General features: G+C 41.6%; 1 protein-coding gene across 1 annotated transcript in view; it reads left to right on the top strand.

The window, feature by feature from the left end:
* The window catches only part of ELAPOR2 (endosome-lysosome associated apoptosis and autophagy regulator family member 2), a 174,096-nt gene that overhangs the window by 72,071 nt on the left and 75,933 nt on the right, over positions 1-26,092 (top strand). The window contains exon 2 of the mRNA XM_030307869.1: positions 16,773-16,893. The gene's annotated coding sequence lies outside the window, so the exon portion shown is untranslated. The remainder of the gene's footprint in view (positions 1-16,772; positions 16,894-26,092) is intronic.

Here is a 26,092-nt window from a genome sequence, read left to right as displayed (position 1 = left end):
ACTATGGTTTATAATGCTGTACTGCACATTTGAAAGCTGCTAAGACAGTAAATCTTAAAAGTTCTTATCACAGGAAAAACATTTTGGACATATGCATCATGATGGATGTTAACTAATTGTGGTTATTAACTAACTATGATCATTTTGCAATACATACAAATATTGATCATTGTGTTGTGCACCTGAAACTAATATAATGTTATATGTCAATTATACTTCCATTAAAAAAAATCTGCTATGAGACTTCTGGGTCCTTTAAAAATTCTCTGTAGAGTTTTTTTGTTTGTTTTAGCAGACGGCTGACATGGTTAGGTTCAGACCACCACCTTTAACACCGGAAATACGTGGCATTTCCGGTGTTAATTCAGTTTAAAAAACATTGTCTATTTTTTATTTTCGGTGGTTGGAGTTTCTGCCTCCTGCTTGAGCCTCTCAGGGTTTAGTTGGAGTGGTGGTTTATACCTTACTTGGGTTCTCTGTGGCAGTGCTGTGATTCTTTCACTCTATTCCACACAGGCCTGCTTGGAGGTGAGCCTGGGGCTTGTGTGGGTCCACACACAGAACTGGGCGATCCCCTTTGCCGTCACTCTGGGATATTTCCTCAGGGACTCCTTTTTCTACTTCCTATGGCCAGAAAGATGGATTACTGCATATTTTAGCCTCCACACTTTTCTGTGATTCTTCCTGAATAGGGTAAAGAGGCAAGAGAAGAAAGGGAGAGAAGAAAAAGGATTTTCTCCCAAACTCTGCACAGCAGAATCCCCTGTTTTCATTCTTTTATCCAGAGAGATGGGTTTTTTCTTGGAGTGTCAGCTTCCTGGGTCACTGTGGTGTCATCAGTGCAGGTCTAAGACTGGGGCTGGCTTTGGGGCAAGGCTGGAAGAGGAAAACGAGGGCCAAAAAAAAAAAAAAAAAAACCAAAGCCCATGGTCCTCTCCTCCCCTCCACCATTATCCAGCTAACAGAGTTCACTTTTCTTGGTCCTGTGGCCAGAAAGATAGGATTCTCTTGGAGCTTTTGAAGTTTGCACCTACCAGACAGGTCTCTGACTTGGCCCATCTTTGGCTCAAAGCCAGGAGAGAAAGGAAGAAGAAAGAACCAGTGTGCTGGTTATCATTTGAGTTTTGGTTTTCTTCCCCGATCCACCTGCTGTGTCTTGTTTTGTCTTGACTTTTGTTTTTTGGGGCAGGCTGGGAAAGAGAAGCTGTGGTGGGCTTTCTGTACGTTGGCTGACACCAGTGAATATTTGCTAATAATGGCCAGATGACAGGTCTGTATTACAGCATGGTGTTCCAGGCTGCCCATTCAGAACTGCATGGGATCTTAGAATAGTTCCCCAAAAGGTAACTAGGGCAAGGGGCATGCTGTTACCTGATAGAAATGGGAAAAGGATGCTGGTCAGACAGAACAACTTTTATTCTTTCTGATTAAAAAGGAAAACCTTTTAACAGATATTAGATATTTTAAGGTTGTTTTCTAGGAGTGTAGTTATGACAATAAGTGTTATTAGGATTTATTAGGATTTTTAAAAATTCTGTTTATTTGAGAGATTCTTATAGTGTCAGTTGAGTGCAAAAGAACTTCAGCTTATTTTTACTCAGCTCACAAAATTTGCAAGCAAAAACATGATTGAGATGTCAAAATGTTCAGAGCCACTTATCACCTCTGCTATTTCTGTAGACACTCTTTACAAGTAAAGCTCAATTTCAAGTGGTAGCATTGATGATTATTAGCTTTTGAATTTAAAATTTATTTTTATAAATCTTTTCTGTCTGCCCTTGGCCAATGGCTTAGCTGGATTCAGATGTAGAGTTTGCCTCTTCCTGGCCCAAGTTCATGAATCCCGCAGGTGTGTTTTCAGAACTCCTGTACCTCCTTGTTCTCTTTCCTCCCTTCTGACTCTTGCCATTTTTCTTTTTCCTCCTTGTAGCAGAATCCTCCTTCTATCTGCCTGCTTATCCAGTACTTACGCTCTGGGTCTTTTCTTCCATGTTACCTTGTACAGAATTTATCTGACCTATGTCTTGGGACCTTTGTCCTTAAAGCCTTGCATGGTGATTGACACTCATCAGAGAAACTAACCTAGACTGAGGTGCCAATGAATGGTAATGGAATAAGCCTTCAGTGAAAGCCTTCAAATTTTTGCACGTCCTACCAGGTACCTTATCCTAAAGTCAAGAGAAATATGAGCATCTTTTTTCTGTCTTAGCAGAGCAAGTACCTCAACTTAGAGAAAATAACACATTTTAACTATAGAAAAACTTGAAAATACAGAATCACAAAAGAGAAAATAGAAATCACTATGTTTAGCATTCAGTTCACTATTGTCAACCTTTTGGTATATATACCTTGAGTCACTTTTCCATATACTGATTATACACTCATGTACCTTAAAAGGGTTCAGGCATAGTGTTTCTTAACCTTTATATTATACTTAAATGTCAGAAATATTTTTATTAAATATGGCATTGGCATTATCATTTTAGAATGGACTATATAAAATCCTGTCGTGAGTATACAATAATTTATTAATCAGTCTCTTGTTGTACATTTAGATTGTTTTCAAGTTTTTTGTATTTTATTTTTTTAAGTTTATTTATTTTGAGGGGGGTGGTGTTGGAGGGGTGCAGACAGAGAGGGAGAGAGAGAATCATCTCAAGAAGACTATTATTGTCCGTGCAGAGGCCAGTACGGGGCTCAGTCTCACGAACCATGAGATCATGACCTGAGCTGAAGTCAGATGCTTAACTGGCTAAGCCCAGGCGCCCCTTTAATACGTTTTTGAAACTTTTGATGCTGTTTCTCTTGGTGCTCATTAAATAGTAAGTAGTTGCTCAAATTTTGCAGAAGCAAAGGTGCCTTTTCAGTTTCAGCCTAATTTACATCAAAAAACGTATAGTTGATGGTGCGCCTGGGTGGCTCAGTCAGTTGAACATCTGACTTTGGCTCAGGTCATGATCTCACAATTCATGGGTTCGCGCCTGGCATTGGGCTCTGTGGTGACAGCTCAGAGCCTGGAGCCTGCTTTGGGTTCTGTCTGTTCCCCTCTCTCTCCCCCCCCCTTCCCAACCCCTCTTCCCCTCCCTCCCCCCCCCCCTCTCTCCCCCCCCCCCCCCCCCCCCCCCCCCCCCCCCGTCTCTCAAAAATAAACATTTAAAAAAATGTATAATTTCTATTACACACAGATAAGCTTGCAGCCATGTGTAATTAGACAGAATAGATGGATTTCCAGGGATTTGGCTTTTCCCTGTTTGGAAAATTGGCCTTCTACATACCACTGTGCAGTTTTTTTTTTTTTTTTAATATATGAAATTTATTGTCAAATTGGTTTCCATACAACACCCAGTGCTCATCCCAAAAGATGCCCTCTTCAATGCCCATCACCTACCCTACCCTCCCTCCCACCCCCCATCAACCCTCAGTGTGTTCTCAGTTTTTAAGAGTCTCTTATGCTTTGGCTCTCTCCCACTCTAACCTCTTTTTTTTTTTTTCCTTCCCCTCCCCCATGGGTTCCCGTTAAGTTTCTCAGGATCCACATAAGAGTGAAACCATATGGTATCTGTCTTTCTCTGTATGGCTTATTTCACTTAGCATCACACTCTCCAGTTCCATCCACGTTGCTACAAAAGGCCATATTTCATTCTTTCTCATTGCCATGTAGTATTCCATTGTGTATATAAACCACAATTTCTTTATCCATTCATCAGTTGATGGACATTTAGGCTCTTTCCATAATTTGGCTATTGTTGAGAGTGCTGCTATAAACATTGGGGTACAAGTGCCCCTATGCATCAGTACTCCTGTATCCCTTGGGTAAATTCCTAGCAGTGCTATTGCTGGGTCATAGGGTAGACCACTGTGCAGTTTTAATTGAGGTTAGGGGGAAAAAAGTAAACAAACAAAAATAATATATTACCTTCACTCAAGAAAGCCCTCCAAAGTTAGATCGGATTCTTCCTCCCTCCTAGGATATTCTGTCTTTTTTGTGTGGATGTTGTTATACAGTGGGGATCATTACCACCTGCAGAGGGTCTCATTCTGGTCCTCTTCCAGGTATGTTCCTCCTCTTGTCACGTAGTCACCTGGCCAAGGAACCCACCTGGATGTCCTGCCCCCCACCCTTGTATGCCATGCTCTAGATGACATGACTTTTGAACTGTATGCTTTAAGGGCCTGGGTCTGCTGCCAGGGCCTTCATGGGCTTTTCCCAGGTGCATCCTGAATGTGGGCTGTGGGAGCAGTGGTGACAGACTGGGTGGGCAGCGGGCGTTGTCACTTGTATGTGTGGAGACTATTTAAGGTGTGGGTGGGTATAGAAGAGGAACGGACACCTCAGACCCTTGCCCTTGGTCCCACAAATGTGACGGATGAGACTGAAAGAGAGCTGCTACATGGTGCTTTGTTACTGTATAGATGTCCTTAGGTTATGACCAGGTACGGGCAGAGAGAGCCTTCCAGGCAGAGAACAAGTCCTGTGCAAGGGCCTGGAGGCAAGGAAGAGTGTAGCATGTAGCACATATCCTGTTTCGATATTTCATACATGAAACAGGTTGAGAAACGAAATGTGGAGAGACAGAGACCTTTTATGTGCTTTTTCCTCAGCCAGATGGAAGTTGTTGCAGGGTTTTGAGCAGGGATGACATAATTAGACCTGGCTGCAGAGCGTCATGAGGGAGAAAGAGCAGAAGATGAACGCCACTTAGGCTGCTGGTGATAGCCATCCAGGAGGCACGAGATGGTGCTGAAACAGGACAGTGGCCCTCATGACAGAGATAAGACCCTTGCCTCCTACATAGGGCTATGCTGTGGCCTCGTTTGACTCGGAAAAGGTTATAAGCATTATTTTGGAAAGCTTACAGGGTTCTGCAAATGTGAGTGTTATTGTTAATAACAAAAATAATTACCATATTTGTGGACAAGGGACAAAATTGAGATTCTAGCTAATATCAATTATAAGGTAAGCATATATGAAAATCAGTTGAAATGATAGGGGTGACTGTCATAATGTGAGGTGTCACAGCCCCTGAGGGCTCCTTTGGGAGCAGGAAGGTCATTCTGCTAGTGTTTAGGGATGGTGGCCCAAGTGGAAAAGACACTGGTGTTGGAGGTGGCTGGGTTGGATGTTGGCATTGAGTGTTGATGGGTAAGTGTCTTTGAAGCAGATCTCATCATTCAGTATTTAGTTCACATGGTCCCCTATTTTCGTCAAGAGGCCTTTCCTTCCACTTGTTTTGCTCATGTCCCGAATCTTTAAACTCCCTATTCCACTTTTTCCAGAGGAAATAATTCTTATCTCTTGTCATGATGTGGAAGGGAATTGGGAGGAAGGGATCTATATTCTCAAACAGGTTTTCAACCAGTCTTGTTCGTAGGTTTTGTTGACTTTTTGAGATATTTGGTACTTTCAGTTCTGAGAGTTCCTGTGGCTCAAATCAGCTTTCTTCTCATTTCATCTGCCTATGTAGCTCTTCGCTTTCAGATTTTCTTGCTTTGGTAAGTTGATAAAGCTCATCTTAGGCTTTCTGTCTTCTAAAAAATTGTTGACATCTGCGTCTATTGTCATTTTCACTTCTAACCTTTTTATCTTTGTCTTTTTAAACTGTTAGGATTTTACTCCTTACTCTCTTGAGAAATTCTTGTGGGTTTGTGGGAGCAAAGACAAACATATGTTTAATTCAGCAAGTTTAAATGTAGTTAGATAATAAAATAGTGATTGCATGTGTTTAAAGACTTAAAAAAATTTTTTTTTTGAGAGAGAGCATGAGTCGGGGAGGGGCAGAGAGAGAGGGGGGCAGAAGATCTGAAGCAGGCTCTGCACTGACAGCAGCAAGCCTGATGCGGGGCTCAAACTCATGAACCATGAGATCATGACCTGAGTCGAAGTCGGACGCTTAACTGACTGAGCTACCCAGTCGCCCCCCTTAAAGACTTTTTAATACATTTTACTCAGTATCTTCTCTGAGAGTATTAAAGTTAACATTTCCAATATTGGTACTATTATAGATGTCTAGCTATAAACTACTTGAGAAAATTGAAGTTTTCTTCATTTCTTTATGGGTAGACTTGGTTTAGAATATTATTCCCTGACAGTGCAGGGTAGTACAGGAGGTAGTTGGTTCCCATTTATTAAGAGCCATGAAAATATGAGATATAGACTATAATTCTACAGTTTTCTTTCAAAGATTAAGAGGAACTTGAGTGCATACTGTTGGTTGAGTTGCTTGAGGTCTTACATTTTGATGCAGGCAGGCCGGGCCTAAGGACCCAATCCTGTAGGACCAGCCCAGAGGGTCTTTATTTTCACGCAGGATGGAAATCAAATGTGAGCCAGCAGGAGGTAAAAGCAAAGTTTATTGAAGATATAGAGAGAGGAGATATGGACAGAGCATCCGGGAGACTCAGGAAAGAAGCATGAGTCTTGTCTTTATTTGGGGGGGTTTATTGAGGATGGTGGTCAGGTGCACATATCCTCTCAGGCATCCAGGAACCGCTTAGAACCAAGACAAGAGCCCAGGTGTTATTCCTTGGAGCCAGGGGACCTTGGTGTGGAGATGTCTAGCTCTGGTGGTCTGGAATGCACCTATGATAGCTGTCTCTGGCCATTCTCACCTGGTCCTTCGTTAGATGTTATCTCTTCTAGAGAAGTGATTGACTCCTTGCCCCTTCCAAGGAGGACATACGGTATTGGCATTACAAGACATGTGCAGAGTAGGGTGAGGCTGTAGATCCTAGTAAGAATAGAAGCTGGAACAGAAGCAAAGGAAAAAAACCCAACTTTTTCTCTGATGGGGTCCTGTCCATTTCCCTAGCTCAGTTTCTCACTGGTAGAGGTGAGATTGGGATCTAGGTCTGTTGTTTCCAGTTCTTTGCCTATCCCTTTAAAAACTTGCATTGAGACACCATAGAAGGAAAATGGTCTAGCCTGGATTCTTCCAAGAAGCCCTGGGCACTTTTCACTGACACTAAAATGTAAGCCCAATGAGACGAGGGACTAGGCCGCTTTGTTCACTGCAGTATCCCCAGCGTCCACGTGTCTACGCTTGGCACATGGGAGGTGCTCAATAAATATATATTGATTTATAAAATGAAGTGACTGCTTATGAGGCCCTGTTTACACAGAGAGACATTGAACTCCAATTTAAAACATGAACTTTGTCAAAATAATTTCACAAAAGCAATAGTGTCTGCAAATGTGGCGAAGAGGATGTGTCATAAATAGATCAGATACCTATTACTTCACTTAGCCTTAGGTTCCCATGGTAACTCCGCGTTCCTTTTATAAAAGAAAAATCTGAATATAAATATTACTGCACATTGCTACTGTGCACATGTACTTGATAATGTGGGCTAAGGAAGTTTTTATTATAAGATGCGTGTGTGTCTGCAGTAAGTATTCTCACACTTTTGACCTTCGCATATAAGTAGGATGAGTTTGCTCACTCACTGGAGTGCAGTCGAAGTATTTGTGTGAGGCCCTATAGGCTCGTATTCTTTTTCCTTCTTGCTGCTTCGCTGTCTCAAATATGGGTGCAAGCTGTTTGCTGAGCACTTAGATTCGAGAGCTTTCCTCCCAAAGGAGCTGCAGTCTCATCAAATACAGGGTGTGCTGTTCTCAATGCTTTACACAAAAACGTTCAAGGAGAAGGAACCATATATGAAGAAAATGGATTATATTTGCTTCTTTTTGTCCCATTCCTGTGTGCATGTTCTCGTAGGTATTAGCACTTCTTCTGTGAGGCCTGAGTCCTCTAACTGCCTGTATTCTTTTGAATACAGTGTGTGCTCATCTACCGCGTCTCTATAATTAACCGTGGTCACCTCTTAGTTGACTCTAGGGGCTACTCGGAGCTGAATTTCTCATTGATGGGTCACTGCCATGAACAAACTTCAGAGTTCCCCTGAGGTCTTCCACAGAAGACCAGGCAGTTTTGTTTGTTCTTTTATTAGTTCACTCAGTGGCTCATCTGTCTCTCCACCCTCAGGCTACTGTATTTCACTGCATATCTTCAGGCATATTACCTTCAGGCTTTGTGTCACTGTTTGTCACACCCTATCAAACTAACCACGAAGGAACTGGTAGGGCTAGAATGCGTACAAACCCTGCTATCTTTTAGGGCTTTCTTCTCAAAAGCTGCTCAGGTGGTCCAGCTCACAGAAATTTGTTCTGACTCTGAAATCATTACATAATGAGGTCACCTCATACACATTCTCCCTTATTTTTCCAGAAAACATGGCTCCTAAAAAGCAAGCCATTTGGGTGCTAAGAAATAGGTGTGGTGTCTAAATGGGGTGTCTCTCCTGATCAGATGAGGGCCCCCAAACGTGGGGCGACTGACTGGGTGGAAGTCGGTGGTGCGGGCAGTGACAAAGGCGACAGAGGTTTATAGAATACACCTCAAGAGAGCAGGAGGCAGGACAGCAGAGGAGAGGCTGTCTGCAGCAAGGCCGCGGATAGGGGCTGTTTTAAAAGGGGGAAGATGAGGAGGTATGGTGACATATGGAATCTTCCCGCCTTTTTAAAAAAAATTTTTTTAAACGTTTATTTATTTTTGAGAGACAGAGAGAGACAGAGTATAAGCAGGGGAGGGACAGACTGAGAGAGAGAGAGACACACACACACAGAATTTGAAGCAGGCTCTAGGCTCTGAGCTGTCAGCACAGAGCCTGACGTGGGGCTTGAACCCACAAACTGTGACATCATGACCTGAGCTGAAGTTGGATGCTTAACCGACTGAGCCACCCAGGAACCCCAGAATCTTCCCATTTATTGGTAGCTGTGCCTGGTTGTAAGTAGCCCATTGGTTAGTTATGGCCTATGGATTTTTTGAGGTGGGTCCCCTGATGGGCCTGTCTGTATTCAGCCAGGTGTTGACTATCGGCCCTTTCTATGTTCCATCGCTCAAGGCTGTTTGCCCGAAACGGCCGCTACAGTAGTTATCTGCTAGAGGGTTTAGACCGCGATGAATTTATTGAGAAGTGGAACAACATTGTACCTTATGGGAGAGTTAAGGGATGTTTGTTGGTAATTTTCACCAGAAGGAGTTTTTATTTGAACACTGACCTCTGATACTTGTATTCTACTCTGGAGTCCCTAATCTTTATGCTTTCTTATATGCTTTCTTTATAAAATCATATGGTACGTGTGTGTCCTGTCTGCTCCCAACAAAATAATAAGCCTGAGTACAAGGACTATGTGTCGTAATTATGTTAGATCTTCCCCATAGCACTTAGGCCATAGTGCTTATTTAATAAACCAAGTGCCACATAGTAAAGAATGGTATATATTAATGTTAACATATAAAAATGATACATATTATTATAAGCATAAATCATTATATATGTTAATGTTTCATATAAAATGTGTGTATTGTCAAGATATGTATATATGCATATTATTTTTATATTTGAGATTTATTTGAATCATTGGCTAGCCTATGTGTAGTAAAATTCTAATAGTTGTCATCATGCTTAGAGGCAATACCCCAGGTTTTTAGTGGATGCCATGAAACTTTTGAAATATAAACAACTTTTGTGTTTGGGGGTGTCAGGGGAAACCAGAACTGGTTGGTGGTTCAAGGTGTAAAAACAGATTTTATTCCGGAACGGTTGTAATAGCAGAAAAGAGACGTTGTAGAGAAATGGGCTGGGTTTTGAATATAGCATGGACAAGTGGGAGTTCATAGGCAGGGAGCAGGGTGGGAAACCATCAAGTATAAGTGGGGGGAGATTCTGGGTAAACTGACTTCTAAAACTGGGTGATGCAAGGATGAACACAGACGCCCAAAGGCCAAGGCTTCCCTGGGAAGAGAGTTCAGACGAGCTCGCCTTAAGATTGGTCAAGGAGAGTGTTTGTCAGGGGCACTTGGGGACTCCAGTGTTTATTTCATCGTATTCTGATATTTTGTGTTTTAGTTGTAAGAGAACACAATTTGAGTTTTTGCTTTTTGAGAGTTTATGCCTAGGTTTTTATTTGTGAGCATGTGTTTCTGGGGGGAGTACCATGATTTCTACTGAGGGATTATCTTTCCTTAAATGTTTGGTGATCAGTAGTAATTCCATGCTCTGTTTCTTTTTGGGTTGTTCTCTGGTTCCCACATATTTACACTGCAAAGTTTTCGAAGGATACCATCATTTTGTTATTTGGGGCAGTGTCTCCGTGCCCCAGCATTCTGGGATTTGCAGACATGTCTAACTAGCTGCCATCTTTTGTGTATGGTAGGTCCAAATGCTTTGTCCAGTCTGTGATTTGGAGAGTGTGGCTTGCGAGCTGATGTTGCATTGTTTTTAGAGCACACTCTGATTCATGTCATTATGTTTGGCAATAAACTGTCTGGAGCCCTGAAATTATCAGGACTTCTGCCCCTGCAACTTGTCAGGAAAACTTGTGAAACATGCTGAAATAGGCAGAAAAGATGATGGGGTGTCCTGTGTGGTGCCCCTTGCTTGAATGATCAGTTGCTCTAGGGACCTATACCTTTGTCTTTGAACTATTTTACAACACTGTTGAGTTGTAGGAAATAGTAATACAGATGACTCTTGTCCATGGAGGTAAGAGTGTGTCTTATTCTTTGGAATGCAATTAATTCATCATCATCCTCTGGATATTTACTCTTTCTGCATCTCTTTGTTCATTTCGCTTTCCTGATTGCCAGCTAATGGGTGTTCTTTGAATTCTCCTTGGAACTTGTTACAACATGTTACGGATTGACTTGCTAATTAATGATACATAAAATCTTTGACATGTATTCTACATTGGTATAAGAAAAAATTTACCTTTTTAATAGCTCTGTAACACCTGGGAAATTCCCATTTCCAAGGGATCACTGAAGTGCTCAATGGCGTAGATGGGTCTGTGACTAGAGTTTTGGGGTATTATGTATAAATCTGAAAACTTACTTGCTATTAACTCTCTTTATTTGGTACCTTGAATACCAATAAGAATATTTGAGGAGTATATATTGTATCGTTAGTGATTTTACTACTTCACACTATTGCTTACATCTTTGGTATGGATTTAAGGGTTGCCTTCAGAAACACATTTTAAAGAAAATTCTCTGTTATCAGCCCAGATGAAATAGCCTATTAAATAATTTAAAACCCATCTGGCTTGGGCTACAACCTAAATTCCTGACCCTGAATGCTGCCCTCTTCATGAAATAGGTCTGCATTTCAATATTTTTAAATTATGAATAAACACATTAAAGCTTCCTGCTTCGATCCTAAGAATTTTGTAACATAGAGTAGCTGTGGCCCTTGAGAGGTCAGTAACTGGGAGGAGGCAGATAGGATAAAGAATTTTAGGAAAATTAATTGACATATGACATCTGCCATTACAGCCCGAGAATATGGTATGCCTTTGACCTGTTCTTATTGATGTTTTCATCTCCTAACTGGCAACTTGAATGACAGTGGTAAAAGAGAGTTTTCTGAGCTTCCTAGCTTATTCTGAGGCCTTCTTTTGGAATTCATGTCAGACTTCTCAGCATCATTATTTTGGAACGATGATAACAAATTACCTGAATTTTACATATGAGGGCCAGGATCTTCTCAGTGGGATGTGAAAATAGGGAAGACTTCCTAATACAAATAAGTGGGAACAAGAGACACAAGGAAGCCATTATGTAAGTGCATGGCTGGTCAAGGCCATTCTACAATAGTGGGTTGTGATAGGCTGAATAATGCTCCCCTGCCCAAGTCCTAATCCCTGGAACCTGTGAATGTTACCTTTCCATGATAAATAACAACAAAAAAAGGCTTTGAAGATGTGACTAAGAATTTTGAGATAGTAGATTATCTCAGTGGGCCCTCAATGCAGTCCCAGTGGGAGGAGAAAGAAGGCAATGTGTCCACGGAGGCAGAGACTGAAGTGATGTGGCCACAAGCCAACAAATGCTGGTAGCCACCAGAAGCTGGAGAAGGCAAGGAATGGATTCTTCCCTGAAATCTCCAGAAGGAGCGTGGCCTGGCTGATGCCTCAGTGATGCTTGGACTACTGGCCTCCAGAATTGTAAGAAGACATTTCTTTTGTTGTACGCCACTAAATTTGTGGCAATTTGTTACACCAGCCATTGGAAAACCAATTCAGAGATTACTACCCAGAGGTGGGGAGCTGCTGTAACCGTACCTAAAAATGTGGAAGTGGTTTTAGAATTGGGTAAAGAACAGAAACTGAAAGAAGTTTAAGGCACATTGTAGGAAAAGCCTGGGTTGTCTGGAACAGACTGTTGGCAGAAATGTGAGCACCAAAGACTCTGCCATTGAGGACTCAGTGAGAACTTGGTGAGGAGCACAGTAGAGAAAAGGTGAACTGCCCTAAGCAGAATGTTGGTAGAGATAGTGAAGGTGCTGCTGGTTAGGGCCGAGAAGGAAATGAGGAATATGCCATCGGAAATTGGAGGAAAGATGGTCCTTGTTATATAGTAGTGGAAGATGCAGAAGAATTTTGTTTTATGTTTGGGTGGAAGACAACACTTATAAGTGATGGACTTGGATATTTCCAGAGGAGATTCCTGAGCAAAGTATTGAAGGTACGGCCTGGTTCCTTCTTGCTGCTTGTTGTAAAATGTGAGAGGAAATAGACAAATTGAAGGAAGAATTCTTAAGTAAAAAGGAAACCAGACTTGATGATTGGGGAAATTCTCATTTTGTCCAGGTTGCAGACAATGCTAAAATCAGGAGACCCACCATTATGAAAGTACGTTGAGGAGAGAAGCCCAAGAATGTGTCTGGAAAACCTTTTGCTAGTGCTGAGGAAATTGGGTGTCAGACTCATGGGTCTTTTTAACCCTCTCAGCAGAAGCCAGGAATAGGGCTGGGACTGTCCAGGAAAGATCTGTGGAAGATCCTCCATCTAATGGAATGAATCTTGTGACATGCACAGGAGACTCACAAGGTTTTTGATAACGTGAGCAGAAACACCGCCAGCTTGAACTGAAAGGAACGGGGGGGGGGGGGGGGTGAAATGGAGGAAGGCCATTGGAATCCCAAAATTTTACAGGCAAGAAACAGCTTAATAAACCAGCTCAGCTGCAGATATGTTCTCCTTTTCAAAAAACAAAGCAAAAAAACAAAACAAACAAAAAAAAAAACCTAACAATGACTCTGAGGGTGGAGCTCTGGGCCCAGATGTTGGAGCCCTAAACTACAGAGGACTGTTTCTAATGGAATACTAATGGAATCTGTCCTGCTAGATTTTGAAATTACTTGGGCCTGTTGGCTTATTCCTTCCCTTTCTCCCTTCCAGTTCATCCGTTTTAGAATGGGAATGTCTATAACTGTTGTTAAGGTCCAAACCCATTGTATTTTGGAAGCAGGTAACACAGGTGCCAGATGGAGAGGAATGTTGCCTCAATGTGTATCATAATGAGTCTTCCCATACCTGATTTGGAGGTTACTTCTGGGACGTTGGAGCTGATGAGATATAGATGATGTTTTGGATTTTGAGTTGGTGCTATAATGGGTTGAGTCTTTAGTGAACGTTGGGATGTGGTGAATATATTTTGCATGTGAGAGGGACATGTGCCTTTGGAGCCAGGGAGTGGATTGTAGTAGGTTGAATAATGCCTTCCCTGCCCAGAAAACATAGGCATGTCCTCATCCCTAGAACCCATGAATTATCTTTTATGGAAACAAGGACTTCGAAGATGTGAATAAGTTAAGATGGGGGGATTATTCTTTATTATCTAACTGGATCCTAAATGTAATCACAAGTGTACTTACGAGAATGAAGCAGAGGGAGATAAGACAGAAGAGGAGAAGGTAGTGTGATTGCAGAGGTGGAGACTGTAAGCCAACAAATGCCAGCAGCCACCAGAAACTGGAAGAGGCAAGGAGTGGATTCACCCCTAGAGTCTCTGGAGGGAGGCCGACACCTTGATTTTGGCCCAGTGATACTCATGTTGGACTTGTTGCCATCAGAACTGTGAAACGTAGGGGGGAATCCGATGGTTTCTGCTTCTCTGCATGCTCTCGTCTCCTGTTTGAATATACGACATCCCCAGGCTCACTGTTAGACTTGTCAAACCATCAGGCTTTGATACTAGAAACTTTTCCCATTCCTTTGATTTTAAAACAGTAACCTTCTATTTTAAGCATAATGGTGTTATGTAAACTGAAAACTCTGGTAAATAAACACAAGGCTTGACTTCTGCTCTTAGCTATGTGACATAGTAGCTGGGTGTCTCTGGCTAAATCATTCACCCAGTCTGAGTTTCAGTTGAACCATGGCAATATTGTTCACTGTCCTTCCTGAACCATGTCACTGTTATGAGTACCGATGCATGTGTAGATGCATGTGAACAATGTCAGATAAATAATGTATGGTTCTATCATGTTCAGCTATTAATGGTACTGCTTCTAGTTATAGGGAAGCTGTGAGGAGCATTTTTGCACATAAATCTCTGACCACATTAGCTGTTTTTCCCCCTTAGATTGGGTGCTACCAGAGGGATTTGAGGTTCAAATTTTTGACCACTTTAAATCTACTGATCCACTTTTTTCCAGAAAGGTTGCATCACTTTACTCTGTGATGGGAGGCACACAAGTGCCCCTTTTACTGCACTGAAGTCTAAGAAAACTTTTTTTTTTTAATGTTTATTTATTTTGAGAGAGAGAGTGCACACCTGTGAAGCGGGGGGAAGGGCAGAGAGAGAGGAAGACAGAGAATCCCAAGCAGGCTCCACACTGTCAGCACAGAGCCTGATGTGGGGCTCGATCCCACATCAGGACATCGAGTCAGATGCCTGACTGAGTGAGTCACCCAGGCCTTAGAAAACTTTTAAACATGATTTTAAAAATGTGCCAACTTGATGAAAACTGTTTGTATTTCTTTGTCGAGGTTTAACTTTTTTAGTTTGTATCGCTCTTTAATGAGTTGTGTATGTTCTTTGACCATATTTCCAAATAATTATTTGTCCTTTCCTGGATTAGTTTTTAGAAACCCAGGATTGTTAATTAACCTTTGTTGTGTGTTGTTTCTTCACCCATTTGTTTTGTTGTTTATTTTTTACTTTATGATGACTTCTGTGTTTGACCATGGTATGTAGTTACATTTAGTGAACTTTTACTGCTTTTCTTCCCCCCTCCCTCCTTCCTTCCCTCTTCCCAACTTTTCCTCTGGAACATTTTTCCCATTTGGCTGCTTTTAATGATTTTTTTTTTTTTTTAGGTATATAGATTTACCCTTAACTGACAGTAAGCCATATTTGAAACCAGGATCTTGTCAACTTAATCTCAAATTATCTGTTGTCTTGAGTGGTCAGATATTTGAGTAGAAAAATAATATTCACAGAGGATCGCCTGAAGGTATACTAAATTTTATTTCTGAGGCAGAGTCTCAATGCAGCATAAAAACCTTTGCTTCCAGCCTGATAATTCCACCTTCTCTACCTTCTGATCCCTTATCATTTTATCTTATGTATATGCAGAAACTGAAGCAGAGGAAACAGACTCAGACAGTTTGTGCTTTACCACATCTCCACTACCTCCTTTCTCCATCATCCTCTCCACCCTCACGATCCTTAGTAAGGATAATATCTCTACCATCCATCAAGCGCTAACTCAGTGTAGCCTGATACAGCTAACATTTTCCATGCATTATCTTAAATAATTTCCACAACAGCCATACAAGGGAGGAAATATTCTTATTCTAAGTTTACTCATGAAAAATGGATGCTTTGAGAAGTCAAGTGGCTTGCCCAGTATTACACAGATTGTACCTGGTGTAGTGAGATGGGAGTTCAAATCCACACCTTTTTTATTTCAGGAGCCATTTCTTAAGTGATATTCTTTCTCTGTGTACACACGTGTGCATGCGTAAGCACACACACACACATACACCTTTCCACCTCACACACCTGATTTCCTGATGGTGATAGGATTTGAGTTTTCTGTTCTCTCTGTTCACTGATATAGTAAGGGAGGCAAAATAGAGTGAATGAATCCAAATAGCCACATCCAAGATATTCACTGAATAAAGAGGATATTGAACTGAAAATATTTGGGGGAGGATTTAGAATTTCTTTCATTCTTAAAATGCTCCAGTGACATTGTATCCTTGTTCTCCCTCAGTTCAAGCACCTCACAGTTGTAATGTGCTCTGACCAGGGGAGGGGTCATTGTGAAAACATCAAAGCACCCAAAAGCTAGAGCTAAGTGGGTTTGGTCTTAATTTGGCATTTGTAATAAATGTCTGTTTTATATTCTGTGATTGACGGCAGCCTGCTGTGGTGGGTGTGTATGGAGCCTGGGAAAGGTGCTTAAAAAACTGCCTTTTACTAACATTTAGATGATTAATTATTATACCTGCTGTTAAATTTTAAGCTGAGAATTAGGTCAGTGGGAATGGTTTCTTCTTTCTTTGAACAACTGGGGACAGGGGTGGTATTCAGTTTCCTAGTGTTATTTAGCCCTTAGAATCATATCTATCAATTATTTGGAGCTTAAAAATATCTGCAAAAGAAAGACGGTAGTGTGCTGTAGTGTGCTTTTCTAGGAGGTGAGACTCAAGGTCAATGGTCACAGCTTGAGAGCATTGGCTGTTCCTCCTCATATCCTCAGTGCCTACTCAGTGCCTGGCCTGATAGAGTTTTGATAAACAAACAAACAAAAAACAAAGCCCTGCTTGGTGTGAAGGCAATAGGGTAAGACCGAGAGTCAAGCAGAGAGTACTGTTTGGAACCAGGCTTGTGCGCAGGTTGGGGGGTGATTGAGAAAGCACAGTCGTCCCATTAAAACTGGCTCTAACAAAGGCTTGTTTTTGTGATTGTTTGCAGAAAGATTACCACTTTGAATATACAGAATGTGATAGCAGCGGCTCCCGGTGGAGAGTCGCCATTCCGAATTCTGCAGTGGACTGCTCTGGCCTGCCTGACCCAGTGAGAGGCAAAGAATGCAGTAGGTTTTGAGTTTTTGACTGTTCGTTTTCCTGATTAAACTGTATCCGTTTGGCCCACGAAGTTAATTATAATGAATGTAAGAGACTTTTAGAAAAATGAGCATATAGCATTGACATCTAGCAGTGCAAAAGCTTCTTCTTTTTTTTTTTTTTTTTTAATTTTTTTTTTCAATGTTTATTTATTTTTGGGACAGAGAGAGACAGAGCATGAACGGGGGAGGGGCAGAGAGAGAGGGAGACACAGAATGGGAAACAGGCTCCAGGCTCCGAGCCATCAGCCCAGAGCCTGAGGCGGGGCTCGAACCCACGGACCGCGAGATCGTGACCTGGCTGAAGTCGGACGCTTAACCGACTGCGCCACCCAGGCGCCCCCAAAAGCTTCTTCTTAATACTCGGTGCCCTTATGCCTGAAGTCTGTAATTAGACCCAGGCAGTGTTGAAGGTGCCTGCCTGCCTGCCTGCCTGCCTTCCTTCCTTCCTTCCTTCCTTCCTTCCTTCCTTCCTTCCTTCCTTCCTTCCAGTTTATTTATTTATTTTGAGAGAGATTAGGCATGCACACAAGCCAGGGAAGGGCAGAGAGAGAGAGAGAGAGAGTGAGAGAAAGAGAGAGAGAATCCCAAGCAGGCTCCACGCTGTCAGTGCAGAGCCCTATGCCCGGCTCGTGGTTCCTGAGATCATGACCTGAATCGAAATCAAGAGCTGGACACTTAACTGATGGAGCCACCCAGGCACCCTTCATTTATTTTTTTTATTATTTTTTTTTCAACGTTTATTTATTTTTGGGACAGAGAGAGACAGAGCATGAACGGGGGAGGGGCAGAGAGAGAGGGAGACACAGAATCGGAAACAGGCTCCAGGCTCTGAGCCATCAGCCCAGAGCCTGACGCAGGGCTCGAACTCCCGGACCGCGAGATCGTGACCTGGCTGAAGTCGGACGCTTAACCGACTGCGCCACCCAGGCGCCCCACCCTTCATTTATTTTTAAGAAAATCTGTTTAAAATCTGGTTTACCGTCTTAGTTGCAACTCTGGAAGGCGGAGTGGCAGAATTTCTCTTTAATAGATTTTTTCCTTTATGTTTTTAAAAAAGTTTTCCAAAACTTGGGTAAAAAAGACATAAACTTGGGGCACCTGGGTGGCGCAGTCGGTTAAGCGTCCGACTTCAGCCAGGTCACGATCTCGCGGTCCGTGAGTTCGAGCCCCCCATCAGGCTCTGGGCTGATGGCTCAGAGCCTGGAGACTGTTTCCGATTCTGTGTCTCCCTCTCTCTCTGCCCCTCCCCCGTTCATGCTCTGTCTCTCTCTGTCCCCCAAAAAATAAATAAACGTTGAAAAAAAATTAAAAAAAAAAAAAGACATAAACTCTACCATCTGAACCATTTTTTAAGTGTATAGTTCAGCAGCATTAAGTACATTCTCATTGCTTTGCTATCATCACCAACATCCATGCGTACAACTCCTCCATTTAGTGCTGGGTTTGTTTTTTTTTTTCTAAGCCAAAGAAATAATGTAATTTGCCTTTTTAGTGTAACCTACAGACAGATGGTAGAATTGATGAATGTCACATTCAGTAGCTTGTCTTTTAGCAATTAAACAGGTTGGAAGTGCAGCATTATGAGTTAATAGAGAAATAGGTTATTAAATTTGTTTTCATTTATAAACTCTGCTTTTTTTAATCCTTTCATTTGTTGAGTGATGAGTTCCTGCAGTGAAGTAGTCTCGGGATAGATTGGAGTTCAAAGCCAGAAGTAAGACACAGACAGGTTTTTTTGGGTTTCATGCTGTCTCCAAAATGGTATTCCTAAAAGCTAAGTTTTTCTGTTTCCAAATACAAGAACAAATAGATAAGCAAATTATTAAAGGATCGTTAATTCTTTCCCATTCATAGAACCTGTCTCTCTTACTGGCTAGAGAAGGTATTAGCATGGGTGGTGGGTTTACTGATGAAAGGGAGACAGGAAGACAGCAGTAGTCTTATGGGGCAAATTAGTGGAAGATCCTCAGTGAATAAAGATAGAACCTGGGATCCTTCTAGCCAGTGAAGACTTTAGTCTAGCAAGACTCTTTAAAAAAATGTTTTTTTTTAATGTTTATTTCTTTTTCAGAGACAGACAGAGCCAGGGAGGGGCAGAGAGAGAAGGAAACACAGAATCCAAAACAGGCTCCAGGCTCTGAGCTGTCAGCACAGAGCCTGATGCAGGGCTTGAACTCATGAACCATGAGATCATGACCTGAGCCAAAGTCGGACGCTTAACCAACTGAGCCACTCAGGTGCCCCTCAGTCTGGCACGATTTTTCAGAGGATAGCAAGGTCACTATAGAATAAGCTGATATAAGGCTGGAATGTTGTCAGCCACCTATGCAGAAAGAGTATAGCTCTCACTAAGGGGGAATTTGAGTGCAAAAGGGAAACAGTCTGAAAAATACCTGTGGAATTAGCCTGTTGTAAGATGCTTCAGTTACTTTCCTAGAAAATCTGTATATTTTTTAAATCTATATTTGCCTTTTACTTGTGAGCTAATTCCTTGGTTCCCTTGTAAGCAACCCTGTTGGGGTAGACTACCTAACCATTATGAACGCTACTCCTTATCTAGGTGCTGTGGTGGTGCTGGCTGGCACTGGCTTTTGGAAACTGATTATTAGTTTGAAACAGGCCTGGGTGGAGTATTTCACACCATGGAAAAACTGGCAAATTGTACAAACCAGGTGCCTCCTTTCCCCTGAGAGCTGGTTGTTAAACATTCACCAGCATATCACTGATTAAAGGTATTGGCCAAAGGTTCAAAAATCTATCATAGATTTGATGCTTAAATAGGAAATATTTCTATTTGAAGAAGGCCAGGGACATTTTTTTTTTTGCACATTATTTACCAGTCTTCCAAAGATAATGTTATGAATCTCACACTCCAGCTAGAACTTTTCTAAAAAAAAATTGACTAGTAATCAAGTCACTATTAATTTTTATTTTAAAAATGATACTACCTACTTTAAAAATGGTACTGACTTTAAAATGACAATACTGACATGATGGCTGGGGACATTTTTAATCTTGGCATTTTCTCTGAAGTCTGAATTTTCATTTATTTCCGCATAATGTGATTATGTCTGCTCTAGAAACTGTTTTAAAAAGCACGAAAAACATATCTAAGTAACTTAGAAGCTTAGTTAATTCCTAGCACTAACCGTGGTGCTTACCACATTCCTAGACATTAAAGTACTCCTGCAGGCAGTTATAGTAATAACTGAGTATTTGCTCAGTGGCCTAGATTTTCTATGGCTAATAATAACTATCATTTCTCATGCACCGATTGTATGCTAAACATTGTGCTGAGGGCTTTATATCATTCTCCCATCGTATCTTTATGACAACCCTCTCAGATAGATACCAGTGTTTCCATTTTATTGATGAGAAAAGTCAGAATTAAAGAAGTGAAGTACCTTACACAGGTCATATGACCAGGATGTGGCAGATCTAGGATTTAAGTACAGACATGTCTGATTCCAGAACCTGCCTCTGATTTAGGCTGCCACGTCAGGATGGGGGACTTTACTGGGTCCCACGTAGGAGATGTAAAGTTTATTGGTGGATATCTTCAAGGGAGGATTTTAGAAACTCTTGTGGTTCAAGGATAAAGGAGGCTAAAAGTGTTACAGTTCGGGATTGGCATGCTTCTTGCAAGCCGTGGGACGATACCACAACCTCGGCTGGCGAGTGATGCCCATAGGTGCTAGACTCAGTAGTTAGGTCATAATGATGTGGCCCAGTAGTTAGGCCACAAGGAAAAAGAAAAGAGAAATATGATATGTGGCAACTTCAAATAAGTGAAGAGTATTAGGGCAATTATTGAGTTGGACTTAATTTCTCCATATCGTAATGTCTAAATGAAATCACACCCAGAGTTTGGGCTCAGTCGAAATTGCTGTAGATGCTTCAGAATGTAATTGGGTAGGTTTTTTTCTTTTTTCTTTCTTTCTTTCTTTTTTTTTTTTTTTTTATCAGGAGAAGCAGTACAGGCCTTTCCTTAGGAAAAGGCTGATAGGAATGTTCAGGTAACCATTGTAAATTTTTCCAGAAGATTGATGGGCAAGCTATATTGTATAATCTTTATTAAAAAAATCATATAGGGGCGCCTGGGTGGCGCAGTCGGTTAAGCGTCCGACTTCAGCCAGGTCACGATCTCGCGGTCCGGGAGTTCGAGCCCCGCGTCAGGCTCTGGGCTGATGGCTCAGAGCCTGGAGCCTGTTTCCCATTCTGTGTCTCCCTCTCTCTCTGCCCCTCCCCCGTTCATGCTCTGTCTCTCTCTGTCCCAAAAATAAATAAACGTTGAAAAAAAAAATTAAAAAAAAATCATATAAAAAACCTGGCTGCGAGGCTCTTGTGAGTGAAATTGGTGAAGTCTGTGTTGTGCTAGAACTCTGGGTGGTATGCGAGCGGGAAGCTTGTAGGGCTCAGGAAACGGCATAGAGAGGCCTCTGGTTGTTAACTGACAGTGGCCCCCACTGTCCTCCTGTCCTGTCTGCTGGGGCAAGCTCCTCAGTCTCTCAGGTAATACTGCTCCAGGCAGGCCCCTGAGATGCCCTCATTTCCCTCCTTCCGTCTGGTAATTCCAGGCTTAGCTCCAGAGAACTATGCTGCTTCTCCAAAGCCCTGGTGCCAGGAGACTTGTATTTGTGAGTGTCACTGGTCATTTGAGGTCTTGGTGTCACTCAGGCCCAGCTCGCAGACAACATGCCGTTGCTGGACTACGACACTCATTGTCTTCTCCCAGAGCAAAGGACAGAGCCCCTATCTCTACTCCACCTCTTCTCCACTGTGGGTCAACTCCCTAAAATCTTGCCTTGACCCTCTGGGGTCTCCTTGACCTTGTTAGATCATCACAAACAATAGTCTTTTTGGAATGCTTGCCTGGGTGGGGGTATACCTTCCTTCTCTCTCATCCCTCATTTCTTCCTCCCTTCCTCTCCTTCCTTCCCTCCCCCCCATCTTTCCCTCTCCCTTTCTTTCTATCTCTGTCTCACTGGGGAAAAGGCCCAAACCTTAAAAATAAAAGCCTGGCTACTGGGAATGGGCAGAGGATTCCTTTACTTATTTCCTTGCGTATTTCAAGACAAGTCTAAGGCACTGAGGTGAACATAAACATTACAAGATACCTCTCCCTCCTGGGAGTGTCTTCTGTTGCTTTCCCCTTCAAATATTAGTCATGACTTTGAGCACAATCATAGCACACTGTTTTCTAATTGAGGATGACCATTTAAGATAGCTGTAATTCCATTTAATATGTTGGCCTCAATTCGGTCAGAGTCTTGTGGGCATTTTGTAATCTTGTGCTTTAGTATCTGTATAAAGTTCTAATATTTGGTTATCTTGGATCAAAAAGTGTTAATGTTCTGATTAGAAAAAAAATTGAGTATAATTTTTTTCCTTTTTTCTTGATTTCTCTCAGATCTCTATTGTTACCTATTTATAGCCAGAGTCACTCATGACGGTTTCAGTGAACAGCTTTCAATTTCAGTTTAGAAGTAAAGGAAGAGGAGGGATTCTCCTGAAGAGACAGTTGGTTTTAGCTTTCTGAGGGGGGGGGGGGTGGAGATTGAGAAATCCATTCCTTGGCATCACAGCTCTTGCAAATGTAGACTTTTTCCCAGAATTCAACTCATAGTCTGTTTCTGTTCTGTGATGAGTTGTTACTGGGACAATAGCAAGTGCACTTGGGCAAACAGTACCTGGGCACTAAGTGGCAGTCACATATTTTGCTGTAAGTCTGTTCCATGGAATACTAATCCCAAGAAATACTTCATGTAAACCAAGTGTTTGGAGGGTTTTCTGTGGTGAAATACTAGTATGTTTAGAAAATGGTGAATCCCCTTCATGGAGGGCTTACAGTGAACAGTTTCATATTAAAGTCTCTGAGAAACCTAATACATATTTATAGAACATTTCCTGTGTGCTAAGTGCATCCTGTTTTGCTCAGAGTTTGCCAAATTTATTTGATTACAGGACTCTTTTATCTAATGTGTACTTGGACCCCACAGGCTAATTTCTGCAGATATAATTTTTGGAAAATGCAGGTGTAAGCACACGTGCCTGGCTAATTTAGTAAACTTTTATATGGTTCTACTTACACTAGATTTAACTAATTTCTTTCTTTTTTTAAAACTTTTTAAAAAAATGTTTATTTACTTATTTTGAGAGAGAGAGAGAGAGCATGTGCACATATGAGCACACGAGCTGGGGAGGGGCAGAGAGAGAGGGAGAGAGAGATTCCCAGTCAGGCTCCCCACTGATAGCATGGAGCCTGATGCAGGCTCGAACTCATGAACCCATGAGATTATGACCTGAACTCAAACCAAGAGTCTGATGCTTAACCAACTGAGCCACCCAGGCACTAGGTTTAACTAATTTCACGTGATTTCTTTGCTCTGCAGGTACATTTGCAGCCTTAACTACATTGGTGTTTGTTTGAAGACCTCTCATGGTTGATGGTCAGGTGTGATATACACATATGGTTAAATCCCAGATCTGCAACCAACTTGTATATCTTGGGCAAAATATTCAGTTCACAGCTACTTACTGAACTTTAATTTATTCACTGGAACAAGCATTTATCATTTCCTATGTTCTTGACAATAGGAATCCAAAAATAATTTTACAAAGATGACTGTTTTCTATGACCTTTCATTGTAATAAGAGCAGATGGGTAAACATGTTATAGTATTGGGGCAAAGTGAATGATAGATATAAACACCTAAGGTGATCTTACCAAGGAGGATGGATGATTTCTGTTCACAGGAAGAGGGCTCACAGTGAAGCAGATAGAAGTTTGAAGTTCAGAATCATCTGTTACCAGCTTAATAACCTTGGAAAATTATCTAAGCTTTGGCAGCTTCGTGCAAAAAATTGTGTCCATACCGAGGATTGAGTCGATAAATGCCATATTTAATGGGCCATATATGTTAATTCTCTGAGCATCTCTGAAGCAAACCCTGAAGGAAGTTGTTGAATTCACTGATACAAAGTGGCCTTTGAGACATAGGAAACATGATCACAGGTGCAGACTGGGGGCAGCACTGGGTTTCCCTGGGTGCATTCTGAGAGCTGTATGAATGGTTGTCAGAGAATATAAGAGGGTACAGAGATTTTGGCAAATCTCACAGGCTCCTGTGTGTCATACCAAGGACTTTGACCTGGAGACAGCTATTCATGGATGTCTGAGGAAGTTAATTGATACATCTAATCTACAGTGCTAGGTAACATAATAATATAACTTAATGGTAACAATAATAATAATATTAAAATAATGTAGAATTATAACAGCTAACAGTTATTTGCTACATGCCAGGCACAATTGTAAATGTTTTATATGTATTCATTCAAATTTATTTAGGCATCACCACACCTTTTGAAGTAGGTACTTGTATTACATCACACTGGTAGGTCAAGGGCAAAAAGGGGATTTGAACCCAGGCAGTCTAGCTCCTAGGTTCATGTTCTTAACTCGTATGGTGTCCTGACTCTTTGGAATATTCTACAGTATATACTGAACAAGTGTTAGTCCCTCTTCTTGAGACATCCATGCTCCCCTAACTTTTATCTCTTGAGTAAAATATAATGCAAGTTAATATCCAGATAACTAAATGATTTAAAAAAATAGCATGTAAAGGCTCAGATATATTGATTGATGGGTCATTTTAATGCATTAATGATCTTGCTGTAGATTTCATTCTTTTTTTTTTTTTAATGTTTATTTATTTTTGAGAAATAGAGAGCAGGGGAGGGGCAGGGAGAGAATCTCAAGCAGGCTTTGCACTGTTAGTGCAGAACCTGATGTGGGGTTTGAACTCACAAACCATGAGATCATGACCTGAGCTGAAACCAAGAGTCGGACACTCAGCTGACTGAGCCATCCAGGGGCCACTACCTTAATTGTATCTCTTTCTCTGAAAGGTAAGAGAATAACATTCAGAATTTACGGCACATTTGTAGTTGTATCCTCATATACAACGAAAAGTTGGTTAGTTAGTATTTTTTTCCCTGTGCCTAGAATATTGTTGATGCTTAATACATATACTTTCATTATTAGAAAAAATTGGTACTTTATTCAACTGTAGAATTTATTATTTTTTATTTTATTTTATTTTATTTTTAATTTTTTTTAACGTTTATTTATTTTTGAGACAGAGAGAGACAGAGCATGAATGGGGGAGGATCAAAGAGAGAGGGGGAGACACAGAATCCGAAACAGGCTCCAGGCTCTGAGCGGTCAGCACAGAACCCGATGCGGGGCTCGAACTCACGGACCGCGAGATCATGACCTGAGCCGAAGTCAGCTGCTTAACCGACTGAGCCACCCAGGTGCCCCTATTATTTTTTAAAAGTAGGCTCCACGTTCATCGTGGGGCTTGAACTCACGACCCTGGGATCAAGAGTCAGACACTCCACTGACTGCGGCAACCAGGTGCTCCTCAGCAATACAAATTCTTATTTTAGAATAGGGTTCTTCTTCATTCATGCCAAGAAGAGAGGTGCTGTAACCCTCTCATGGCTCCTAAGAAAGCTCTAGAACCTTGGAATGTTTGTGGATTAAATAACTGTGGTGTTCTAAATTAGAGACCAACTTGGCTGTTTCCTTCTGTAGGCAAAACACAGAGACCCAATCAAATTTGTGAAAATTTGTTTTATATGGAAAAGGAGAGGCATACTTTGTCCTCGATAGGCTTTGTCTGGAATGTTGACGCATCAAGTTCCAGGTGGGAAGGGTGTGGAAGTTGCATGGGCTCAGCAACACATGAGGCAGGTGAAAGGCCTGGGCAAATGGGATTATGAAAAGGACAGCTCAGAAATCAACCTTTAGGTCACTTGTGGTGTTCGGTGGGAACTAGGCTGAGGGTGGTTCTCTGAAAAACATGTTTTATAAGGAGATGAGGGAATCAGCCCTCAAAACTGCAGAATCATATTAGGAAGTAGAGGGTGACTGACACCTTCTAAGGAAGAGGAAAAGTTCAGGATGATAAGAATCAAAGTGTTAGGACATAATTGGAAGTTGAGAAAACTGATTTCACAAATGCATCGTTTCTGGCCCCTTTGGTGACCTCATCAAGTACTCTCAATGTTTTCCTTCCCCTGACCTTCGCTGTTGTATTTTTTTCTATAAAACTTATGTCATCTTATGCCTGATGGACTGGAACTGGTATTCTCCCCT

Source organism: Lynx canadensis, chromosome A2 (genome assembly GCF_007474595.2).
Source record: "Lynx canadensis isolate LIC74 chromosome A2, mLynCan4.pri.v2, whole genome shotgun sequence".
Lineage (NCBI taxonomy): Eukaryota > Metazoa > Chordata > Mammalia > Carnivora > Felidae > Lynx > Lynx canadensis.
The sequence above is the reverse complement of the archived record's forward strand: the minus strand, read 5'-3'. Positions and strand labels throughout refer to the sequence as shown.